This window comes from Myiozetetes cayanensis, unplaced genomic scaffold (assembly GCF_022539395.1).
Source record: "Myiozetetes cayanensis isolate MyiCay16 unplaced genomic scaffold, myiCay2020 scf5-8, whole genome shotgun sequence".
NCBI lineage: Eukaryota > Metazoa > Chordata > Aves > Passeriformes > Tyrannidae > Myiozetetes > Myiozetetes cayanensis.
In genome coordinates, this window is record NW_026087742.1 from 99,153,773 (window position 1) to 99,167,075 (window position 13,303).

Consider the following 13,303-nt stretch of genomic DNA (forward strand, 5'->3'; position numbering starts at 1 on the left):
ACAACCTACAAACATTTCTCTAGATGTAGTGATACTCTAATACTAATGTGATACCAGGTATTTCAAAAAGACACCTTCACTCCCTGCAGCAATACCCTTGGATATCTTGTACCCCTTAACCTAGTCTGGAGCAGTGTGTTCATCTCTGGAGATGTTTTAAAGAGGCCACCTAATGTGCAGAAGGAAATTTAACTGCAATCTCAAGATCAGTCAGGAAGAGGTGAGATGGCATGGGAGGGTCTCATTAGTTGTAACTGAGGGTGTGGCATCAGTCTGAAATGTTGTATTTTACTGTATTTGACCATTTCCAGCAGTGAGGGGTGAAACAGATTTTGAAAGCAAGGGAAGGCTCATTGCACATAATTAATTTTTTTGTTGTTTTCATTTACCAGGCTCCATCTGTTTCTTCACTTCTCCAGTGTAGAACATCCTAGCTCTAAAATGAGTCTTATTTTCTGTGTGGACAGAGAGGCGTGATAACTACTGCCGCCTATGTGTTTCTCTCTGTTTTCCACTCCTACTGTCCTTCCTCAGGCTGTCTAACTAGACAGATTGCCCTAGGTACAAAACCTTCTCAACTAAAAACAGAATCAAAGGCAGTACGTTTCCACTTAATGTTTTAGCTTTGACTAAACATTCAGTTGCATTAAAGACAGTGGTTTAACAAAAAGATGTTCTAATGGGTTGTGTGCTTCAGTGGGTTCTCAGGTCCCACGTTGGTTGTATGTGAGGCCCCTTCCCATGGCTCCCTCTGCTAATAGTGAAGCTAGTGGTTAATCGTGATATTACCTCTTCTGACTACTACACAGGCAGTCTCAGTGGATAGCAGTCATTGCCTCTTTCCAGAGAATTAGAGCGAATGTATAGGGTGCCACTCCTATGCTTTTGCAAAAACCCTGCAAATTTCCAGAAGATTATACAATCAGGGAGTCATAAACCAGCTTCCTTTTGAATGTTAACATGAGTGTATTTTAGATTTAAGGAAATCAGAAGTGATAGAAACCAGGTTCAGTTGTAGTGAATGTTCTCTCTGGCCTTTCTCAAGGGGGGTTCATCCGTCCTCTCTGTGCTGAGGTTCTGTGATTCCACATACAGTTAAGGCCTACTGGGACTTTTCTCTCCCATGTGATCTTCCATTCAAAGTGCTGTTACAGAGGCCATGGATTCTAAAGAGAAGTAAGGTGGCAATTGAATCACTTTATACTGTCATCTGTGTGTAAAGAAGAGGTGACCTCTTTGGTCACCTCTCAGTATCTTGGTGTAGATTAAGGGGAATGATTCATGCTCTCCTGGGTTGTTTGTACCTGTTATGTGAATCTGATCCACTTTAGACTCCAACTTCTGCTACCAAAACCCCTTCTCAGTGCTCAGCGAAGAGAGGTGTTTGCAAAGCTCATCCAGCAAAATGATGAACGAAATTGTTCAGATCATTGGTACTGTGTAGTCTGGTGGAAAAGAGAGCAAGGAAAAGATAAAAAATGAGAAGTAATTTGATGCAATTTAGCCAGCATTTAGATACTCCTCCTAGAATCTGACAGTCAGGTATGATACTGTAGGAAATAAATAGTTTTCAAAATGAAAACTGTTTCTTATTACCAAGTAGGTCACATTTCCAACAACTGTTTCTCAAAATGTAAATATAAGCTGTGATTGCTTTAGAAAATATATAATTATATATTCAACAGAATGCATATTTTTTCCCAATGCAGCATAGTTAATTTTATCTGAAAATTAGTGATTACCATTTTGGTGCTAATTATGGAGTACTAAATACATCTTCAGTGTTAAAAGATAGACTCATCTCTGTACTGATATACCCCAAGTCACTTGTGGAACAACCAATGTTGCTTTGTGATTTTAGAGGTACAAAAAATTTTAGGAGATATCATTGGAAATGAAGGATTAGTACGTTTATTGGGACCTCTGGCAACTAAAGAACCATCTTTCACTTTCCTTGCATGAGGGACTTCACCCTAAGCACAAGTATTTATATGCTTGTGCACATGGATATTCTGTGAGCATCTATGAGAGATCCACGTCTGGGGGACACCAGAGAGAAGATTACAATATTAGCTCTTTTTATTCTGGATATACACTCTTGCTTCTGTGCCTTTCTCTGCATGCCACACAGATAACCCACACCTGGTAGGGAACCATGTAGGAGATAGTATGAGGTCTGAAGAGCATGAATGGTCTCAGTAAAGCATTATCTGGAGTAGAAAGCACGTGAGTGAAAGAGTGAATTAACATACTGAAAAACAGATCACTGTTATACAGAAAAAACATAAGTGGATACAACCTTTCCTTCCACCTGCAGCCCATCTCATTTCATCCTCCTTGATGGATCTGTGAAATGTAGATGAGAAACGCTGATAACTCTTTCTCCAAGTGAGAGAGAGAAAAGTCTTCTTATCTCCTGCTATGTGAATCACAATACAATAATCCTGTGAAGGCATTCTTCCACATGCCTCGTTCTAAAACATTTAGGCTCAAAAAGCACTTGAGATTGCTCAGAGATGAGTTCAGTCTAGAAGGCTTGGACATAAATCTTTGCTGAAGTGCTTTGCTAAGTTCCTGTTGTGGGGTAGGATCATGTGGGCTGGAGAGTTTTTAGGAGGGGCTGACTCAAATGTATGGATTATCCAACATTTTCATTAGTACCAGTGGAGAGATCTGAATGTGGAATAATTTGCGAATGAAGAACCCAGGTAGGGATAAAATGCATACCCAAGGAACATTAGCACTCGACTTCAGAGCAACTTCTGTGTGAGCATATATGTATTCACTGCAATATCCTGAAAATAATTGCATACATATGTATGTTAGCCCCACCCTCCAGTGGCATCAATAGACTTAACCTCAGTTTTCTGTTGCACTGCAAATTAAGGGAATAGACTTTATTTTAAGAATGTTGAACACATGGCTGCCATCCAATAACTTCAGTATGGCACCCACCCAAGAAAGTGCTCCAAGGCAGCCTAATCAGGACAGAATTCCTGGCAAAAGTACATTTTGAGACAAGGCTCGCTCTCTTTTTCTGAAGTAGAAAACTCCTTTGATGGCAGACACAGAGAGAGTTTAAGAACATTCTCAGGTGCCTTTTTCTGCAAACTGAAAATTAAACTCAAAGAGCTGTGAAGAAAAATTGCAGGAGTCATTTTAACACTTTTCCTGATCTAGTTGGGCAGTGGAGTCTGAGTAACAGCCAGCTGATTTCATTTTAGTTCTCATTTTTTTTAATTCTGTCTATAGGCACAAGCTCATAACTTATTACAGGTTTTAATGCTGGTCTGTAAACATGAATGGTGCCTTAAACAGTACTACAAAGCCACATTAAATTTTCTCCTAACGGGCTACTCAGCTTTAGCTTTCTACTAACACACATTCCAAAATGCTGTTTGGGGTTCTCTGTTGGGGTTTTTTCTCCCCACACATACTATGTTTTATTGCTTCTGTACTACCCTTCCTGCTTTGCACAGTCCAGTTCTGGCAAATGGCTACAACCAGAGTTATGGTTTGTGGCAAAAATATGATGTGTTGGAGAAAAGATGGGAACGACTCAGTGACCCAGCAATGGTGTAATGTGCTTGGCATGCCCACAGTGCCAACAGGCAGCAGAAGATGGGTGTCTTGGGCTGTGGGAGCTACAGGAGATGGCAAAACCCTGAAGGTTTTTCACTGGGAGGTAATGGAATAAGGCGCAACATCCTCCATCAGCTTCATGAGGTGTGGTTTTGGAAAGAAGGTGTGGTTTCAGATCTGCTGACATCATGGAAACACTTCGCCTCCTTCTGACTTCAGAGAAAGCCAAACATATTAGACCCGCTAGAAATGTGAAACTCATGGGGTAAACCAGTACAAGCCACTCTGGTCAGATGAGTGAGAGTCCTCCCAGCAAGCCCAACCAGGATAAATGCAACTGAGGAACTTGAAAAATAACAATGAGATGACGTTTTGATATTAAAGATTGAGTTTAGAATATTAGTTTAACTTCTCATTCCCTAGACTAATAAACATGGTGATTTTTTCCTTAAAAAAATCCAAACAACTGTTCTAAACATGAGAATTTCCCTCCTGTTTTCAGTCCAGACAGTGAATTTTTTGCAAATGCATGAGTATATGATTAAAAATATAAAAGCAGAACACACTACTCATCCATACATAACCATTCTCCAGTTAGGAGAGATGAAAAAGTAAGTAAATGAAACTGTCAAGTGTCTTATATTGGTAATAATTTTATCTTTTATTTATAGCATACATAAGATAGATAAGAGAGACTGTATTTTTTAAATAAAGAACTCTTTTTTTAAGACTTGTTATCTGATTCTTGTTATCCTGTATATCTTGTTCAGCAAATAGAAACATAATACCATACCAAGTGAGGAATGTAATAAATCTTTTTATTAAAGCTATATTAAACACATTCTACTGTCACAGGTGGGTCTGGATTCTTACTTTATGTACTCTTTTAAAAAAAATTAAGTTCGGGATGAATGTGAATGTTTTGTAACTGCCAGATAGCCTATAACATCAATTCTGCCCTCCATATTCCAAAGAAATAGCTTCTTTGTGTTTAAAAGATGACAGGGCCACAGGCAAAACAAATGTCACATGAATCTGGCAGACAAAATTACCCAAGGCCGTTAAAGAAGTTATGGGAACTGCATCTTGGGAAATTTTTCCCGAAAGACAACGTCACTCCTAATACCCTATGGGCTTTCCCTGTTTGAAGTCCACCCCGAAAAGGACTCAGAAGTACATGCCCAGGCCTTGAAATACAGTGTAAGAGCTCATGCATATGAAAACATCAATGAGATAGTGCTGTGATGAGCTTGGAGGTGACCACCCAGAACCCCAGTGGTAGATGACATGCAGGAAGAACAGGAGATAACACCTACCAGGGGTTTTCAGAGCATTCCCCACAGTTCTACAGAAAAGAGGTTTGAGGCAGAGGTAAATGAGCCTGCCAGGCTGGCAGTTAAGGCACCAAACCAAGGAGGAGCCAGGGAAAAGTACAGAGAGGGAGGCAAGGCTCTGCAGGCAAACCCACTGAGGGAAATAGGGAGAGGAAGTGATGAGCAAAACAGGAGATAATGGTTGTATTTCAGAAAGGAAAAAAAAAGGTCTTACTACAGCAGCTTTCTAAGGCACCAGGTGTGCTTCACCTGCAGTTACATCTAACCACATCTCTGAAGCACCTGGGTACATGGCTTGCATTGTTTTTTTCCTATGACTCCCACAGGTTTTGAACTCTACTATTATAGACTTTCAGGTTTAAAAATTCCAGTGGTAAAGTTAGAAATCTGTAGCCATTAGAATAATGGGAGATCCCTAGAGAGAGCAAACACTCCTATGCAGAAAATTTATTAGCAGAAGGAACAGAAGCCTGTATCAGCACTTTACTGGTGGATAAATCAGTGGGTTTGCTAATGATGTTTCTGTTCTCTTGATTGAATTGGATTTGTAAGAGAAATGCAGCTGCAGACTGAATTGCTTTATATGACAAGAGAATAATGAATAGCCAATCCTGAACACCCAGGGTTTCTGTATATATGGATAATTTAGCTTCCGTTCTTGTTGTTATTATTTTATATGCAAATGAAATTATCGATGCCTTTATATAATCACTTCCTGGATCACATTTATTCTAGAGTTCTTGCCTGTTTGTGTGTTAGAGAAATTTCTTCCCCTCATTTTAGCCAGGGTTTAACACTAAATCCTAGTCATGCTGGAGACTGTGGGAGTTTTATTATACTATAGATATGACCCATCCAGAGGACAATGAAAGTGAACAGAAAATATTGAAACTGCTTGTGGTTAATGAGGGTGCTATTATTTATTTGGAGTTAGAGCCCATTACCTTTTGCTATTAGCTGTGTGTTATGTGTGCTGGATTTTGCATATTTGATGTTTACTTAACATGCATATCAGGTTCTTTTAACAACAGTGTTTTGGAGATGGTCTGGCTAAGTGCCCTCATCAGCCTCTTGCTAGGTTGTTCTCTGGGGTTGCAGCCAGTTAGGCTTTATGAGTTTTAAGCTCTAAATGGGCTACTGCTCCCACTCTGAAGGATCAGGCCAAGCTGAACCAATGCCTGCTGGAAAAGTAGAAAACGGGATGCCAGCTGGCCAAGAGGGCTGAAAAGAGAGAAAAAGAGATAAAATCATTCTTACATCAAGAAACTGCCTTAGCAACATCCTCATCTGCTGGGTGGGAATAGATCATGGTTGCCTGGTTGGTGTTCCAAATGGCTGAGCTCCCACGTTACAGTTATGCCTTGCCATTGGAGGTGGAGTTGACAGAGATGTACGGTTGAGACACACTATAAATTAAACAGATGGATTGTGAAGTCCAGGCACTGTATCCAGCAATTGTTTCTCCCACTAGGGGAAAGTCTTACAAAAACTTCCCCTGGTGTTCAACAGGATTGTGGTGGTTCACTGCACTGCAACTTTAGAAAGGCTTTGGGTGATTGACTGGAGTGGGGAGAAATGAACTGGCACTGACACAATTCCCACCACTTGCACAGCAGTAAGGAAATTTTGTCTCTTAGGTAGGAAAAAAGGAGAGAAGGATCTTTCCTCATTCACTGACAGGTCAGGGACAATGCTGTAGGAAGGGTCTTGGCGCTTTCTGCTCTCAGTGTTTATGGTGCCAGAGGCACTGATCAGAAAAATCTGGTCCAGATTAGTCCTTCTTGTTTGTTCTGTTGGCTACTGAGTGTCCAGGCAGCATTTTTTGCCCTACAGGTGAGAGGCAGACAGGAGGGTAGGAGCTGAGAGAGCATCATCAGGCTGCAGAAGAGTGTTTGCTGGGGTGCAGAGATACAAGTTAGGAAGGAGCCTTTGTGAAAAAGAAGACAAGGGAACAAGAAAAGAGCATAAGTATGCTGAAAAAGGCTGAGATAAAGAGAAACCCAGGAAACTGCTCAGATGGATCCGTGGAGATCTAAAGTATTATGGATGTGGCAAGAGAAATACATAACAGTGCATAACCATTTAATTCCAAGTAGCTTCATGGGGACGGTACTGGTGGGAGAGGCAGTGTAGGTGTTTTTCCTGCATTTAGTATACATTCAGATGTTATTTCAGGCCTTGAAATTGAGGCTGCTGAGACATTCAATACTTTAAAGGTTGCCTGACGAATAAGTATATTAAAAAAACCCTCAACTTTTAATTCTGGAAACCAGGAAATTAAAATAATATTGGAAAAACCAACAAACACAATTTTTTTCCCTTTAAAATAATTATAATAATTTTGGGCACCCTACTAGGAAAAAAAAATAATCTGTACTGTACTTATGCTGAATGTTTTCTAGCATTATAGTGGTTTTACATAAATTCAGACTTTCATAGCCTGGCATGAAGGAAGTTAAAATAGCAAAACAAAATTGCTCAATTACTGATTTGTGGTTAGGTATTTAAAAAATTTCAACAATATAAACAGTTGGTAAGTTTTATTCTAGTAGAACTTAGTATTTTCTTCGATTGAAGTGAACAATTCTGTCATGATGATGGGAACTACGGCACTGCAGGCTGTGCCTGGAATGACAGTTTCCACACAGTAACTAGTGCAGCTACTTATCATCAATGTACTCACCACAAAAAAACTTTAGACATAGCCATGCCTTAGAAACAGATTTCATCTTGTTAGACTTGAATAATGCAAGTAACACTGCTAGACTAAAAGAGCTATTGAAGGGAAGAGACAATAAGGCAACTCTTTTTCTCCTTCCAAACAAGATTTAACTGCTGTTGACAGGGAAAGTACAGGACATCTTTCTAAAGCAGGTCTGCATAGTAAAACACACTCTGGAAGGGCAAATACCTAATCTCATTAGAAGTTATCCATAGAAGCACTTTTGCACTCTGGAGAGACATGCTTATGCTCTCACATTGGAGCTGTAGGTGACCTCAAGAGGGATCTGCTCAACAGAAAAAGCGAAGGAGGGAAAACCGAGCACTTAATTTTGTCTGTCATTTTCTCTAGAGCAGTTCTGGAGTAAGGACTTTCTATAGCACAATGCAGATATTCTCCCTGGTGTGTCCCTGAAATGAATTCATCATCTGGCATTTATGAGACCATGTTCTGTTGTCATGGGACTGTCACGTCACATGTATCACACACTCAGCATCAAGGCTTTCAGAGCAGGCAGAACAGCTCTGCATGTTCAACAGCCAGCAGGAAAAGATAACGAGGACCACAGGGCCAGCATAAAACCATAAAAACAGCTGCCAGGAGTGCTGCTCAGCTACAGGGCTTCTCAGAGGAGGTGCCAAGGAAGGACTTCCTGTGTGCCCCTGAAAACAGGGCAGGCCAGTGACACTAAAACAGGACCACAAAGCAGCTGTGGCACTGCTGAGACACAGCTCTGTGGTAGAGCAGTACTAATGAAAACGTCCTGTTTTGCTCAATAAATACTTTCTTCTCTCTAGTGCAGTGTGATCTGGCATTACTGGAAATTCTAAATTTATCAACAGATATATAGAAAATTGATAAAAAGTAATGAATGTTAAACTGTCTTCCCAGATGCAATAATGTAATGTCTATTTTTTTGATTGCTCTTGGTTTACAGTCCAGATTTATATTCAGATTTATATGGTGCAGTCACATAAGGATTATTCTGTTTGGAGCAACTCATCAAACGTGTGTTTCATGGGCATTGGCTTAAGTTTTAGGTCAACCTCAGCATTTGTCATGAAAGGACAGTCGAATGGGAGCCTTCAGTTATTACTCAGCCAATTCATGGAATATGCTACAGGTCAGAAGTGTGGCCTTTGATGAGTTATTGCTTAAGTAAAAACATACTTCAAGCATTTATTTCTGTCACAACAGTTACTCCATTCCTTCTGTCCAGGGGGAGGATATTACATGATTGTAATTAACACAAAAAAAGCCCAAGATACATAATCTGTACCTGCATTTACATTTTTTGGAGCTCTCTGACAAAGGACAACTTAAACCCGTGGCATTCCTGATATTTTATTATGTTTTGCAAGAGAGAAGCAGGCCCTGCAGTCTTAACTAGCAGAAGTAGAGGTGACAGGAAATGGAATTTCCTAATTAGTTTCTGAAATGTATTAGATGATGTGATTGCTGGAGGTAGCAGAAACTAGACATCATGACCTGGATCTTTTCCTGTCCAGTGCAAAGGATGGGACTAAGACAGCTATGTGAGAATCAAACCTAATTAAATACAGGGCACAGACTTTTTATTGCTGGATTCTTGTACAAGTCTAGACCAAAAGGGCTGACTGAATCTTGGGCCAAAAAACAAATAAACTGGGTTACACTAAACAGCACAGCAGTTAAGTCTCTTCCAACATGACTCCTCTGGACCTCAGTGATAGTAAACTTTGGTGGAGTTGAGTCCCAGGAGCAATTTCTGTATCTAGAAATAAAGGATGCATGAGATGACTGAAAGCTGGAGCTCAAGCCTGGTATTTCAGTCTTGATCTTCAGTATAAGCATGTGGAAAGATTCTAAACATCTCTATAAACAGATCAGAAATCTAGTTATCTTCCTAGGCCATTACCCAATGGCAGCTGTCTAGAGGACAATGTAAGAAAACTTCATGAATAAAGCAGTATTTTGTTACTCCTTCCTAACTTCCAGTAAGGTGTAGCTTAGGGACATCCCAAGACAGTGATGTAGCTTCATTTTTAACAGCCTCTCATACACTTACGCTTCACATCTTTATTAAGTTGAGAAACTGTTGCTTTTATTAAAACAAAGTGTAGAAGTTAAGGAGGACCACTTCTATTTGGAAAAAACCCCTATCCAGCCCTTCCATTTTTCTCATCCCTTCCTTCCCGCAAAGGTATGTCTTTGGGATGGCTGTAAAGTCATGGGGATGGCAGTTATGTATATTCTGGCTTTTTAAAAGGCTTTGTAGGCAAAAGATCTCAATTTAGTTTAGGGAACCAGTGATACTGGCATCATTAGATTGAAAAGCATTTTCTTTTCAGAAACTATGTATGTTCTTACTCTGCTTGTTTGCTTTCTCAGAAGATGAAGATTCATGATTAAAGGGGGAAAAAAAACCCTTCTGTGACTGTGTAATAGAATCTATGCTCAGAGAATCTCATTTACACTCTGCAAGCTCAAGACGAGCAAGTCTTTCTGCACTTTTGGCCAAGCAAGACTTTTGTGCCGCTCCTGTTCTGTTGAAATTAAGTTGAGGTTGATGTCTGTGTGCTCATCTACTCCAAAGATTGAGACCAAGCAATTCTTCTGCTACAACAGCCAGGCTGCCAAGACAATGCCCAGATGGCAATGGCACAGTCTATTCATGTCTATTCATGTCAGCAACTCCGGCTGTCTGAGAATATATGAAGAGATGTGAAGCTCTGAACATACTCCAGCTATAACCACCCTTCAGGAGCAGTTAAGACTCCCTCACGGGCTGCTATTCTACCTAGGGAAGAGCCCATATGAGTTTCTTTACTTTGGACTATCCAGACGGATCATGGGAGACAACAGGTTAGACAGGGTAGGCAGTTGATTAATTAGCACACAAACGTGAAAACAGAATTGTCACAGTTTGAATGTATTATTTATCAAATAGCGTATTTCCCAGGAGCTTAAACTTTAAAGAAACCACAAGGAAAATAGAGTTCTGGATGTTTCCTTTTGACAGACTGTATTTCACATTTTGGGCAATAATCTTGGCCCCTCTGTAATTCTTTCAGCCAAAGTGTTCAGACCAATATGCCAAAAATCACACTTAAAACTTGAAATTTAAGCAGCTGAATCAGTGTCTTGCTTTTCTCAGTTTCTATTCAGAGTTGGATTGCTATGAGTATAACAAGAGATGAAGATACAAATATTTGCAATGTATTTCATGTAATGAATGAGCGAGGAGCTCTTACAAAGAGAAAAAGACACGAGGGAACAAATCCATGTGGATTATGTAAGTGTTTATCCTTCACAAAGGCTGTTACAGAAATTTAAGTTGTTTTTTATTAAAGCTTCTACCAAGTACGAGTCATTAACAAAACCACTGTCAAAAGGTATGAATACTTACCCATTATGTTGATTGAAAAAAGTTACTCTTGGTAAAATGGTTGAATCTCTTCTCAGGCTGCCTGCACACACAGGCATACTGAGCCACCACCTGCTTCATGGGGAAACAATTTCAGAAGAACAAGAGCTCTTGACAATGTCAGCAATGCATAAAAGTAAGCAGTTTTTCTTTTGGTAGGAAACACAAGAGGTCATCACTTCATTTGTATGTTAAATTTATAAAATTATACTGTGCCAGTTCTGAAAGGTTTTTTTAATTTCTTTTAAGAACGCTTTCGGTAGAGAAGACCTATAACATTTTTCTCCAATCTTTGAAGTGACTTCAGCCAATCACAAACTCTTCTCCTGAAAATGAGGCTGATTTGCAGATTTTGCACGTAACAAATGAGGAAACCAGTTTCTGAAATTAAGACTAACTGCATGACAAGTTGTAACTTCAGGCTGGAATTCCTTTTACTGGAGCTGGAAAAAGCTCATGAGAAACAGCACCACCACCAAGTGAAGAATTCCCTTCAGGCAGGACTACAAGAGCAGTTGGCACAACTGAAAGCAAAGGTACAATGTTCTGGACAAGAAAGAATCTGGTCTGCAGCATCACAGTTGCATTCTAGTCAAGAGGGTGGTGTAACATTGTGTCTTTGGGGGAAAAAAGTGCACTTGTTCCCATGACTGAGAACTGCAGCATAATACATATGGGCAAGAAAGGTGAATGTTGCAGATGACTGAACTGGTATTTTTGAGTTGCTGTTGCATTTCTTCCATGATCACACGTTTTTATGTGAGACATTTCTTAAAAAATTTAAAACCACATGGGAGACAGAGTAAAAGAACTGCAACAAAGAATTTTCAAGTTTTGCTGAATTATCAGCAAGATGGGACATCTGGCCAAATACCAGCAACAGCCCCTCCCCTGAAATGACATCATTTGGCAGCAACTCTTAAGTCTGCAGTAGTGTGTTCCTCCCTTTCAGGCCTTAGTACAAAGTTTCTAGAGAACACTTCATCCAGCTCCCTCTACTTCTAACATCATGAAGTATATTAAACCCTCTTAGAAGTAGGTAAAAGAACCAAAGAAAAGGAAATTTCCTTTGTATTTTATATCAAGTAGGAAAGGAATTCAATGCTGTCTTGTATGAGGTCTCTACAAATACTTTTGGAGACTGGAATTTCTGCTTCTGCTAGAAGAACCAGTTGGGTGCAGAATAAACCACAGTAAGAACTGGGATTTGTGCTAAAAAGCAAGAACAGTCCTACCCATTCTTCCTTTTTTTCTGAACTGAACTGCACAGGGAAAACACCATCACCACACTGGAAACACTTCAACTAGGAACAGAGAGATTTATGTATGTTAATCTGGGACAGGGTTTTCCCCCTGTGGATGCAGCAAACTTCCCATTCATTTTGTACAATATCATACATGTGTGATATTGACTGGCACTCCTGTGAAAACTCCTGTCAACGCTCCTTGTGCTTCTCCATATGCTAAAACTGTTCTTGCTCTAAGTTCAATCTTCCTTAAACAATGCAGCAGCTAAAAGAAAGCTTTAGCATATGAGAACTGAAGTGCTCTAAGTATGGAAGTTTGTTTATTAAAAAAAAAAAAAAGTAAATTACAAAGTGTTATGAAGAAAATTTATTTGGTCAATGAAAGGAAACCCAAACAAAACACAGAATTTTTGACAAAACCCACCAAAACCAAGACTGAAGACAAATGCATGACTGTTAACAACCCTTTTTCCTCTTCTGTCTCACTGAAGTTTCTCAGATTAATCACATTAGCAATAAGTCTTGGAAACTAGGCGCTTTTTAACATCAGCGTTCAATTTAACTTCATCTTGTCACACCCAAAGTGAAAGAGGTGGAACTGACATGGAAATGCTGCTCGGAAAAAACAGAGTAACTACTAGTAGCTGCTAGTAAAAGCAAAGATATTTCAAACTGCATTGCAGACTTGCTTTGTTGCAGCTGGCTGCTGCAGAGGGCACAGCAACGGCTGGTGTGCATTACAAACTACACACGATACAGGGATACTCTGGACACACTGGGAATAAACTGAAGCTAGAATTTTAGTTGTGACCTTCGTCTGCTGCCAGAAAGGCAGATGAATATGTCACTATTAAATGAGCAGAAGGTTCCTTTGCCCTGGCATGGAAATGCTGCGAAACAAACTGCAGCCCCTCAGCACGCAATGAGAAGCAGCAGGAGTGCTTCACCGAGAGTCCTTGGAAGTGCTCAGGGTACTGTTTTTTAAGGAATCACTGGTTTTGAGGGGCCAGTT